The sequence below is a fragment of the Mya arenaria genome, chromosome 5 (assembly GCF_026914265.1).
Source record: "Mya arenaria isolate MELC-2E11 chromosome 5, ASM2691426v1".
NCBI classification, from domain to species: Eukaryota; Metazoa; Mollusca; class Bivalvia; order Myida; family Myidae; genus Mya; species Mya arenaria.
The window spans coordinates 24,470,376-24,483,676 of NC_069126.1; the positions used below are offsets into that span (position 1 = coordinate 24,470,376).

Genomic DNA, 13,301 nt, shown 5'->3' on the forward strand with positions numbered 1-13,301 from the left:
TCATTTTGTGGTGCTTATATCTGTGAAGGTTGTGTTTATATCTGTGTATGTGGTAGTAATATATATATGTGTATGTGGTGTTTGTATATGTGTATGTGGTGTTTATATCTGTGTATGAAGTGTTTGTATCTGTGTATGTGGTTTTGTATCTGTGTATGTGCTGTTTGCATCTGTGTATGTGATGTTTGTATCTGTGTATGTGGTGTTTGTAGCTGTGTATGTGGTGTTTGTATCTGTGTATGTTGTGTTTCTATCTGTGTATCTGGTGTTAGTATCTGTGTATGTGGTGTTTGTATCTGTGTATGTGGTGTTTGTATCTGTGTATGTGGTGTTTGTGTCTGTGTATGTGGTGTTTGTAGTGTTTGTATATGTGTATGTGGTGTTTGTATTTGTGTATGTGGTGTTTATATCTGTGTATGAGGTGTTTGTATCTGTGTATGTGGTGTTTGTAGTGTTTGTATCTGTGTATGTTGTGTTTGCATCGTTTGTATCGGTGTATGTGGTGTTTTTATATGTGTATGTGGTGTTTTATCTGTGTATGTGGTGTTTGTATCTGTGTTTGTAGTGTTTATATCTTTGTACGAAGTGTTTGTATCTGTGTATTTGGTATTTGTATCTGTGTATGTGGTGTTTGTATCTGTGTATGTGTTGTTTGCATCTGTGTATGTGCTGATTGTATCTGTGTATGTGCTGTTTGTGTCTGTGTGTGTGGTGTTTCTATCTGTGTATATGGTGTTTGTATCTGGTGTTTGTATCTGTGTATGTAGTGTTTGTATCTGTGTATGTGGTGTTCTTATCTGTGTATGTGGTGTTTGTATCTGTGTATGTGGTGTTCTTATCTGTGTATGTGGTGTTTGTATCTGTGTAGGTGGTGATTGTATCTATGTATGTGGTGTTTGTATCTGTATATGGGGTGTTTGTATCTGTGTATGTGTTGTTTATATCTTTGTATGAAGTGTTTGTGTCTGTGTATGTGGTGTATGTATTTGTGTATGTGGTGTTTGTATCTGTGTATCTGGTGTTTATATCTGTGTATGTGGTGTTTATATTTTCGTATCTTTATTGCATTATCGTTCTGTCTATTGCCCAGTGCCTCGCAATACATACTTTTTTTTAAATTTGAGGCTACTGGAATTTACTTATAGCTGTAGTTTTCACTGTATTAGTGCCACAATATGCAAAATAACCTAGTTTAACTTCCCAGTCAACGTATGTTTCACTGACCCTTCAAAGACAGTTACATGTACGTGTGTGTCTCTCATTAAGTATTGGTTTGGCCCTGATCTTGTACCACTTAATTTGTTATATGTTTGACATATTGACTACTAAGCTTGTCCCTGTAGTTTCCATTGTATTATTGAACCGTGACCTCATATGAGCTAAGATGTTGGTGTTCACGAGGTGAAATATATTGCCGATGCAGTCTGTCTAGTGTTTTTTTTAAACTAATGTATATTCTTTTTAAAATTATAACTGTTGCAGTTTATCAGAAAAGTGCGGCTGTATAGGATTATATATAACTTTGTCTGAGTCATGGGCGCACCGCCGTATTATTTGGTAGTCAGAAAACGGAAAAGTTTGAAAACACGGAAAAATTTGAATTCTATGAAAAACAACGAACCGATATTTCCCTGTTAAAAAGCTATATTTTACTGATTAATGTCAATTAACAATGGAAAGCATTTGTTTCATATAAAACGCCCTTGCATATGATATGTAGTTGTAATATGTTCTTCTCGAAATCAGTTCTATTTCCGATGGAAACATCTGCTCATAATTAAATTTGATCAATATGATTGTTAAAAAAATAAATATTATCTCATTTCATTTATTTTTCCAAAATAGTACAAAGTAAACATTAAAAGGTCAACATACATACATTCTGCATTATTCGATAAGGATTAAAGAAAAATCAAAGCAATAGCAGATCACCATTCTTAATGCTCGTATACCCCATTCTACCCATCAGTCCTTGTAGTTGTCATGTTTCCGACTTCCACCTATTTACTGCCTTTTCTGAGGACTGCTTTCTCCAACCCCATCATGGGCGCCTCGAACACGAGGGACACAATGAAACTCAACCCGTAGGTCAAAGTCATGTGACCAAGAAACAGGTAGATCTGAAAATAACAAGAACCGAAATTGCCCACCATACAGTGTTGTATCACGTTCTTCTTTGCGATACCATGAGCGGCAAAAGCATTGCTTTGTCAGTTTGTAGACTTCAGCCCCACTTAAGCGCAGGTGAAACGGGTAGGTCTAATATTATTATTTATAACCGGTAAATTCATGTGATATAAAAATTCTGACACGCATCAATGTTAAATTGATGTAACTGAAGTCAGTTTAACATGTAATTGTACCGACATTTGAAACACTACTTATTACAAAAACATTTTTTCGAATAATACCAGTTCAAAGTGTGTGAAGTATGTGAGCTGTCGTCTGCTTGAGTAGAAAGTTATCATAACCAGAGGATGTATAAGGTAGGCACAGTAAGTCAGGCGACTCAAGGGTATGAATCCCGCCACGACAGCAACTCGTTTATCCAACCTGAATTGCAGAAAAGCATCCAAATACATCCTTATCATTCTCTTTTCGAGCTATATATATATATTTTGTTATGTATACTATGAAGCAAGATTGGTGTTTTTTTTATGAAAACATCAAATATAAAATATATTCAAACCTCCGTGGCCGGTGCAGCATGCGATTATCAGATAGGCAAGAGCCACGCCCCAGGCGGTGCGAGATAGAGCGGTGTAGGCCGACGACTCCCCCAAACTGAATATGTGGTTACCGTCTCGTGAGTATGGTCCATATACCACCAGGCAGAATGTGGCAAGGCTCAAGAACCACAGCAACAGGTTGAGCGACTGTGGAATAATATATATGTACTATGAATACTATAAACCGCTTCTTATCCTCAGCTTTTCTACAGTGAACATTATATCAAGATCATAGTAATCTAGGTTTATCTCAATCGTTTGCAATGTGAACGGTTATATAAAAAGCTCCAAACAAAGCAGTTTATTATTGAAATGATGATCAGAATATCCAAGTGTGTAAAATTATTGAAACAGTAGCGTTGTATTTTTTCAACACTATTTATTGATTTAAAAAGCTAATCCATTTTCATATCTGATGCTCACGTATATATACTAAATATTAATGAAAACATACGACAAATTCTCTTGCAAAGTACCTCTAGCAACAAACCTTTGGGATTTTTAGTTTTCTTTTGTTTTATAGAGCAGGTAGCCCGCAAATAGCCCCACTATGTAAGGTCCGAGCCGGGAGTAGCTTGGGGCATATTGCATCTTCCAAGAATTTCCATCAATTCTAAACCAAACAGTGAAATTATCAAAAAATATGTATGCTATGATAATCCGATAAAATCCTTTCTTTGATAAAAATTCTTTATTGAACACAGTTTATAGCATAAACCTTTATTCACATAAATTGTAAACATTTCATGCTTCAACACTGTATTTCGGGAATACGATACACTTTTCACGTAATTTCAGTTACAAATAAATATTGTTTCAACGATCACATTAAAACAAATCATTATCAAACGTGTTAAACAGCTCGCTTCTAATGTTTCGATATATTGAAATTAAATATCATCGAACATGCTAAACAGTAACATCGTCTTATTATAATTTCTGTTTTTAGAATATTAGCGCTGCCACTTCTCCATACTAACGGTTGCGGTGCGTCCGGCAGCATGCCCTGCACAGGATACTCATGCTGGTACGCGATAACCCATCGTGCAGCCAACGAGGCCGAGAGAAACACGAGACACGATATTGCCCCGGCCACCACATTACTAGGGAAAAATATAGACAATGTTATAGACTAACTTGCTTTTATAAGAATGAGGGAAAGTAATTGAGATAACAGTTTTGGTTATCTTGATGGTAAGCTTTTGTTCAGAAAATCTTTGTAGACAATCAATACTGATCTTATGTTCATTATTCTCTTTAAAGTATCCGATTTTGGTTCGATTGTGATGCTCGGTGACCCCATACAAGTTTGGTATCATTTGAAAGGTTCTTTCTTAGTAACGACTAACGACTTAAATTACCCAAAATACCTAAAACAATAAGTTTTTCCAATTTGTTACTTGGATCTCGAAATGAAGCCTATCTTTGAGTCTTACGTGGCCAAAGAGGCTAATTTGCTCTATAGTTTGATTTAATTTACATACTAGTATATTTTTTCTCTAACCATTAAACCCTTTCAAATGGTACTGACACAATGGAGGGTCATCGGACAACCGAAACTCAAATAACTGTACATCGGATTTGTTCATACATATAATGTTTTCTTTATGTTTTACATTATTCGTCCGACCTTTTTACCCCTAAAATAGCTGACAGTGTATTGTATATCCGCACAATGTTGTTTTTGTGTGGTAGGTTAGTATTTTTCTAACCTAACTCCTTTTGTTTAATCAAATTGTTATGGTCTGTTTATCATGAACGATGTGTTTTTATACACATGCATATATTATATTAGGGATGCAAACGAATGGCAAAATTGATATTCGAATATTCGTTAATTCTTTCGATCGAATATTCGAATATTCGATTACCAATATGAATGTATAAGAAATGTAGTAAACAACTTTTATTGTTTGCTTTAGTAATAGCTGGGGCATTTTAACCCTTCTTCGTTGTAGCCGGTATACGCGAAGGACCCTGATTTTTCCAAACATTGCCAATGAAATTCACCATTTCAAAAATATCTAACAAAAGCAATAGCCACTGAAAAAGGCGAAGATCGTTAATGCCTGTTGAATGTCATGATGCACCAACGGGTCGTTCTGTATGACGAGCGGCCTCGTTTTCGGATTGACATCTACTAATATAACTATGAAACACCAAACCTACTCGGAAATTAGATACATAATAAAACGAAAATAACCCTGAATTTTGACCCATCTATTGTATAACAATAACCTAAATTGCTATTCTATACAATTACATTTCAAAGCACGAATGTTATATCGAAACATGGAAAACAGCATATAACTAGCACATATCATCCATATCATTACGGCGATTTGAGCAATACTGCACAGCTTAATTGACAGCCATGACACCACTTTGGTTGCCGATTCCGTTTTTTATCCAATAATGGTCATTAGAATTTACCGAAAATATTGAAAGTTGTTTGATGTCACTTGTCTTATAGCCAGTTTTTGTAAAATTATGGGTACTGTTTATAGTCTCCGACTATGTGTCCCTAATTAACATATGACGCGTGTACCGGTATAGTGTCATCACGTCACGCCTCTGGCATTTAGGGGTCAATCGTTGTAAAAACAAGACATGCTAATATATACAACAGCACAGATGTAGGAAAAGGTTTATTATTATTAAACCAAACAAAAAGCATCGAATATTCGAATACCGATTTTGACATTCGAATATTAAACGTTCGATCGAATATTCGAATATTCGAATATTCGTTTGCATCCCTAATATATATATATATCTAGAGTAAGTGATAATAAACGAAATACTACACATAGTCAGAATATAAAGCCATTCAATGATCAGAAATAACTGAATAATTTTATAAGTGAGATAAGTTAGATTTAGATTTGTATGTATTTCATTTTGTTAAAAAATTATGTTAAGGCACGTACTAAAAGAGTGGAAGGAGAATCAGTGGACTTATGATGTAAAACTGCATATCGTTAGCCAGGTACCAGCTCCATCCCATACACTGAAATCATACAGACACAATATTTACAGCAACTGGTCATTTCTTTTCCATTATATGTTTCCATTTGCGATACAATACATCAATTTGAAACAGTATATCAAATTGGCATGTACATAAAACCTTTTTTCTGATGTTTCTAACAAGAGTAGTGACTTATTTGGATTAAGTAAAAAGATTACATTTTTAGTTGACACTTAATAGCTATGTTTCGTGATGAATGAATGCATCCTTATAACTCATAATTTTTCCTCCTACCATGTGGTCCAGTTCCACGTAGTTGTTGATATATAGTAGATTGGTCCACCAGGTATGGCGACATTCCCCCATTGAAGGCAAGTCATGGGTAAGGCGTAGCGGGCCATTTATCAAATATGGAGATAGCACCGTTCCAAACATTAATACCAGCATATAGGGCGGAGTCAGTCTGGAGTTTAGATATATGTATTGATTTCAGCTCTTTGCGACATTTAACAAATGTTCAACCACGAGTTGGTTTTCTCGCATTTTTAGGATGCGTATAGAATAAAAGAAGTTTAAAAGGAAAAACGTTTGTACGGAAACGTATTTCGCTATCACAAAATATTTAAAAAAAAAGGTGCATCGACCAGCATTTAAATTTTTAACAGCAACACAATTCCTGTCCATGATGTTTAAGGCAATAATAGGTTTTGAATACGATAATTTTACTACAATTCTTGTCATGGCTATTTCTTTCTTCAGTTTTTGAAACTCAAAAACATGAATATTTGATGAATAACTAGCAACAAGGGATCTGCTGCTTGGTATTCTTATGTTGAATTATGTTTATTGAGTTTCATTTGATTTCACCATAAATTATATAACATATTGTTTATGCAAAGTTTCAGCAACCAAAACTGCAAGGAAAGGTTCATTAATGAATGGTGATGTGTACAATAACTGCCTAGTTCCACAATATTATATTTCAAGTAGTGTTTGCCCTGTTCCACACACATTGTACGTTTGCCTTGTTTAGCATGGTCTTTCTCAAAAATAATATGTTTATGTAGTTAGTCGATATTATTGTCTATAATTGCCTGCAGATATTTCAACATCAAGTTCAGAGTAATCACTTTCAATTGATCCTGTATTCTTTTAACAAAATGTTTAATAAGTAAATCAAAATGATAAATCGTGTTGAGAAATAATATTAGCTTGAAACCAAAACACATATTCCATTATAGCGTGATGTGATTGTTTTCGTTATAATAAATACTTTGCCCTTATAACAAAATATATGTTTTCCTTTCAAACGCATATTAATATGTCATAACTGTGTTTGTCTTTCCTTGGAATCCCTATAATACTCACTATATTATATTCACTTCAAAACCTCGATGAAACAATCGATCATTTTCGTTTGTTATATTAATTATACGGCTTATAAAAATAATTGGCTATAGAAAATCGGACAAATACTGCAGTAAGTTTAAGCAATAGTGTATAACCGGATGACACACATGCGTGAAAACTTCGTGCGTTAGTATTAAACTATTTTAAGTGCTTCGGATTAATATAACGGTTAAAAGCATACACGTTTTGTACTGATTACCTCCAGAATCTATGGAAATAGAACATGAGCCAATTGAGTCGATTTGCTCCACCCACTTTCTTCAATTCTCGCAAGGTCAGGTATGCCACTAAGACGCCACTGCAAGTTCGAGTTTCAATTTTTATATTAGTAAATATAGAAAAGATTTATATTTGTTAATACATGCTTGGTTCGTAGGATAGGCATTAAGATAGGTGAGTAGTTTGTAACTTAATTTGCACTAAGAAATATGCAACCAATTCATTTAGCTTGTTGGTTAGTTAGTTAACCCGTTAGTTATTCAGTTAGTCAGTAAGGCAGAAGTCATTCAGTCGGTCCGTTAGTCAGTCAGATTCACACCTGATATCAGCTTGACCTACCTCAGGGTGAAGAAAGAGTCAACTGAGACGGTCGCGTACATAATGGCACAGAAAGATACGTAAGATTCCTGGTCAAAGGCAAACTTCAAAATATTTGCTGTAAGAAATTAAACAGTATACAAAAACACGAACAAAAGCAAACAACAACAAAATAGTCAATACTAAGAGATAGACATTTAACAAATGCTATTCAGTCATTCAGTTTATTGCAAAGAAATGAAACAGGTTTAAATTAAAATAAAAACAAAAACAAATCAATAACTGAAATAATAATACCTAATTATGTGTATAAAAAACTTCTTTGTATCAAACAGTCTTACCACTAAGTCCTATGGGGAAGCTGAAAGTATGCCCAAGGATAACCCAGGCCATACTCAAGAACCTGATACCATTCAGGGCCCCAAGAGACCCCCTCTCTGGTCGGTGTTCAGGATCTTACCACCATTGCTGTAGACGGAAAACGCAAGCAAGATCCTTTCCATCGTTCCTAGTAATAACATTAAAATTATCGAATTTGACTGTATAAAAGGCGATTCGATTTCAGTTTATGTAATAGGTGAATTTATGACATTGGCATTTATATATTTGAGTCAATTTAAAAAAACATCTGAAACACTTTCCTACCCTGGCTTTGTTGGTTCGAGACAGGTTCAATGATTGGTGTGTCGGTGTTTACATGGTTGTCAGCCTTCATTGTATACACTGGAGGTAGTTCCTTCTCTTGGTCGTGAGGAACGTTGCCATTTTCTTTTCCCGCAAATGCGTTATTTACATAGGAAATACCCGAAACAACCGTAAGCCTATGTTGTATTTCAGATGAATTGTCCTTCGTCTTTACTTTCATTTGGACAGCAAGGATATCGTACAGTGTTCCAAACAATATGAAAGCTCCTAATACAGCAAGGAAGCATCTGAAACATATACGATATATTACTTCGTTGAACATCGTTGCATTCTGACTGTTTTAAAAAGGACTTTATTATATCGTATTCTTTCACCACATACATCATTTAGATGAAAAAAATGGTTAAAGTTGTGAAAATTCCTCTAAAAACCGGCCTCGGTTTCTCAACAAATATTTAAAGGAGAATCGTTCTAAGATTGAAAATATTTGACCTAATTTAAGTTGAAATCTGTTAGTTGAGTATGCTTTATTATAAAGATTCTGTCTTAAATATCTTCAAAAATATCGCTAACGAATAACAATTTTGTATGAGTTTTTTAATATGAAAAACCATTTGATACCTTATGCATATTTATCAAGGGAATTGAGCAATTTAATTAATAATTTTCAATTTTAAATGAGAAGGAACGCAAACAGCTTCAACATTTGTCATTGTTTTGCTTGTAAAAACTCTAATTGGTATGCATATAATAACAGTTAGTGTTTAAAACAAATAAGTTGAGTTCGCTATTTTAATTCACTGAGGATGCTCTGGAGTTGCTTTGTGCTGCAGACCCTTTTACAAATTCTCACTGAGATAGGATATTTCAATGAGTTTCATACTGAGAACTTGAGACGTTTTGTGAAATTGAGGCCCGGATTTGCTGGTCAAAATGATGAGATTTATAAAAATAATCATCTCACATGAAACTATTTCAAAAAAAGTCTTACATGCATCCAATAGCATCAGATCCGAGCCGCAAAGGCTCATCACACACTGCTGTTATGTCTGCATTGGTAGTCCCATTCAAAAATGTTCTTTGTACTGTAATTGTTAGAAGACAATAACAAAAGATAATGTATAAAAAATGCAACCGATCTAAGTTTGAATTTTAGTTTCTTTGAAGCATCATATTTACAACTGATAACTGTTATTAATGCTGAAAAATGCAATTGTCTTTTTGTGCCTTTGAGGATGGCCTCATGTGGCAAAAAAGGACACTTACCTGTGCAAATGGATTTGCATGCTTATCTGATATTAAAGGGTTATAAGTATTGCATTCCAAACAGATTACTTTTCATTATACACATTACTTGTTAAAAGCATTGAAAGACACTTGATTTCATAATATTTACACCTCAACTTCCATTTCTTAAATGAATTGCCTTTCGGCAATTCCGTTTATCAATCGATGAACGCAACATATTCGGATATGTTCGGATCGCAATTCATCGTATAACAATATAATGAAAACTATTGATCTTGTTATTATTTGTATTGTGTCAGCAGGTCCCGTAACAAATATATATCAACATTATAGAAATTGCTAATTGATTATATTTTAAATGTTTTGTTGCCAGAAGTGTTTCAATTTTACGTTTAAAAGTGATTTCAAGTGATTGATCTTTTCCGCGTTATTGTGACGTCATTTGAAAAGATGTTTCCGGTAACAGGCGGGTCGTTCTATGTACAAACCTGGCAATAAAGGACTAGTGAAATATTTTCTTAAATGAAATGAAGTATTTTTTAACAATTATTGAATGAAATAATATATTATTGGTGTAAATATAAGGAATGAATTGCATGGGATAGTCATAGTACGCGTGGAGTTCTTCGGACTCCACACACTTTGACCAGCCCAATTGCTTTCATACCCCGATAATGACATCAACCCCGCAATTCATTACTTAAATGAATGATGATTTTGAGTTTGTTTTATGACATCATTTTGACATTGCGCAAATACATATGTCATGACGTAAAGTCGGCAGAGTAGACCCGGGCTAACATATTTTGCGATATGTTTTTGCGTGTTGATTTATGAAGGGTATATAAAACACAGCAATACGTGTCTTTTGTTCTAGTCTAAAGTAATATATTTCAATATCTATAGTTTTTTTTTGATAAAATGAATGGCAGTACAAATGCTGATAACAACACTTTGTAAAAGGCCGAAATGCGTAAACTATTCTGACTTATTCTATTTACTTTTAATTACCACTTCTTTAATTTCATTTGCAGTGGAATGTTCACAAATAAGAGTGCGGAACAAAAATTTTGTACGGAGCAAACCGAAAAAAAGGTTCTAAGGCGGTACTTAACAATCCTTGATAAACACACGTAGGTTTTTATATAGTAAATATGAACTGTGTTGTATGTGGAGTTTTGTTCGGTTGTTCCATGTTTCTTGTTTGTGACTTTTTTGTTTTTCGTGCTATATGTCTTTGGCGTTTACCCTGTATCATTAAACGGGGTTTATGTTTAAACATTTGGCTTCTGGGCTTGTTTCTGTAGTATTTCATATAAATACTTTGGAATAGACTGAGTGACATAAACTGAATCAAAAATTTTTTTTTTTTTGCAATTTAATTAAAAGGTTTGCTTGGTAATTATAAAATAATATGAGAGAATTTCAATCAATTATCTACCTGTTTCAATCAGATTGTTAAGGTCTGCTACGTTGCATCTGTCTGACACACATATACCAACTCGAATCGAATTCTCGACTCCTGGAACCTGAAATCATTCGGAATGGTTTAAGTGTATCTATATGTTATTGAATATTAAGGATTAATTTTAAGCTCAATTTTATTTCAATGATATGTTCCGCAAAGGATAGATTTGTCTATGACTTTCGCGATAAACATTACTTTTAATAATACACATATTAACTACGCAGAATTTATTATCTATATACTTTCGATATCGTGTGATAATGGACGTAAACCCTTTTGATATTGGGTGCGGTTCTTCTATCTCTGATAGTTGTTTTATTTTGAAATCCTAACACCTTTGCTCGAATGCCCGTGAAGCATCTGTTGGAAGTTTTACTTTCCTATTCGGTATCTCGATTTTTTTTTGCTTTCATTTCGCCATAGACCATTTTCGTTTGAAACAAAGCCTTTGTGTGAAAGATATAACTATTAATATCCGCCTGCAGCGCTTGAATACAAAGTTTATCGACTATATAATGATAGACAACTATATACACGTACTGGCGCGTACTTATACCCTGTCTCAGAACTCCTACATGTATTGTCATAAATATTTGATGATCTTTAAATAATATATTTTAATACAAAAACAAAATACCACCATTCACTTCATGGACATATATGGGAAAAATATTAATAAATGTTTATCTTACTTCATTTCTATGCGTTTAACATTATAGGTATAAACGTTTATCTAAATTTGTACAGAAGTATTTACAAACTTTAGTGTAACATAATATTATTGAATACATCTGTGCTGACATACAAACGAGGGCCTGCCAGTGGGTATATCCAGACGGCAATATTTGCCCTTAAATTGGTCCGTCGCCTCTGTGGCGTTGTTGTAAACAATGGCATCCACGTCTTGACATTCATCAAATCCGCCAGGGAACCAGATTCGACCCTGCAACATACCGCTGTCAGGTTTTCCAAATGCGTCTAAGACTGAAAGAAAATGCATTCTTTTTATTTAGCTTGACCGTACAATCAGCTTTAAAAGTATCATCTGTTTCATACGTAGAAATCAGAACTGGCACCAAACAAGAGACCAAACGCCATGTGTGGGTGATCGGCTGACAAAAAAGGTAAAATATAATAACAAAATGTGTATGCACATAATTGTAACTCATTCATGTAATGTTGACCGTATAGAATAATTCCAATACTGTTTTCCAAACTAGGACAAAAGCATTCCAGGGGTGTAAATAAACATTATCTTTAAAAATTCTTGAATTCGCGATTTCTTTGAATTGTTTACTCCAATTGCAATGCTTACTCTATTATTGATTTCCAAATATTCACAATTGTTCTAAGACAGAGAGAGTAATTATTTGTTTCAGTGTAAAATAATAATATCTTTTATCGAGTAAGCACAAAAAGCTAATGTAATATATCTACTTTGTTTTTCATGATGAATATATATTCCGAATTCGCACTCAAACAGTTTATATCGTTATTATATGCTTGAATAGGGTACATTACAGCTATATTTTGTTAGAAAAGCAAGCCAAATCTTATTTGAACGTAACAGCATTTGGAAAATTTGGTCGTTGAATGTGTATCCCTGCACTGAAGGCTATGACATTTGATTTGAACTTTACTGGAATTTCAGTACAGTGGAAAATATCAAAATGCTTTCGTAAATCATTTTTATTTCACAGATGATCTTTTAAGGAATGGGTTAAGTTAACTTAATTGATATGATCACACGTTATATAATCTGTAATGTCATAAAGTATTTGTTTTAATCCCATAATATTGTTTATTTTCTTTATTGTTCTTTGCACACAATGACATATATCACCAAACAATCACTGAAGCTTATGTTTTTATCATTTGGTCATGTAAGGACGTTCTTACCTGTCAAAGCCCATGCGTCTCTATCCATCAGTCCTTGCAGTAGTAGCATCAAGTCGTTGCTACATCCTGGAGACATTCCCAAGCTCTGTAGCGTCAACGACGAGGCAATGGACGTCAGTACGGCTAGGTCCACCGGGGCATTGTCATCGTGTGTTCTCCCCGGAAATAGTAATCCAGTAACAGTTTGAATAATTGGGCCCAGAGCATTGGATCCTTTCCCGTTGTTGAAAAGTGTTTGTAAATCAATGTTGGCAACGTCTGGATAGCTTGAGTTTTGTATGACTGAACCAATAGTTTTCAATAAATCAGAAATCACGTTTTCAAATGCAGCTTGTGCAGTGTCATTTTGTTCTGCGTATATGCTTAAACAGAAGATGCAAAGCATCAGTACAAT

The 13,301-nt window shown here is 34.2% G+C and overlaps 1 pseudogene; it reads right to left on the reverse strand.

The window, feature by feature from the left end:
• Nucleotides 1–1,812: 1,812 nt before the first annotated feature.
• LOC128235574 (nose resistant to fluoxetine protein 6-like) lies at nt 1,813–12,971 on the reverse strand (annotated as a pseudogene).
• Nucleotides 12,972–13,301: the final 330 nt, after the last annotated feature.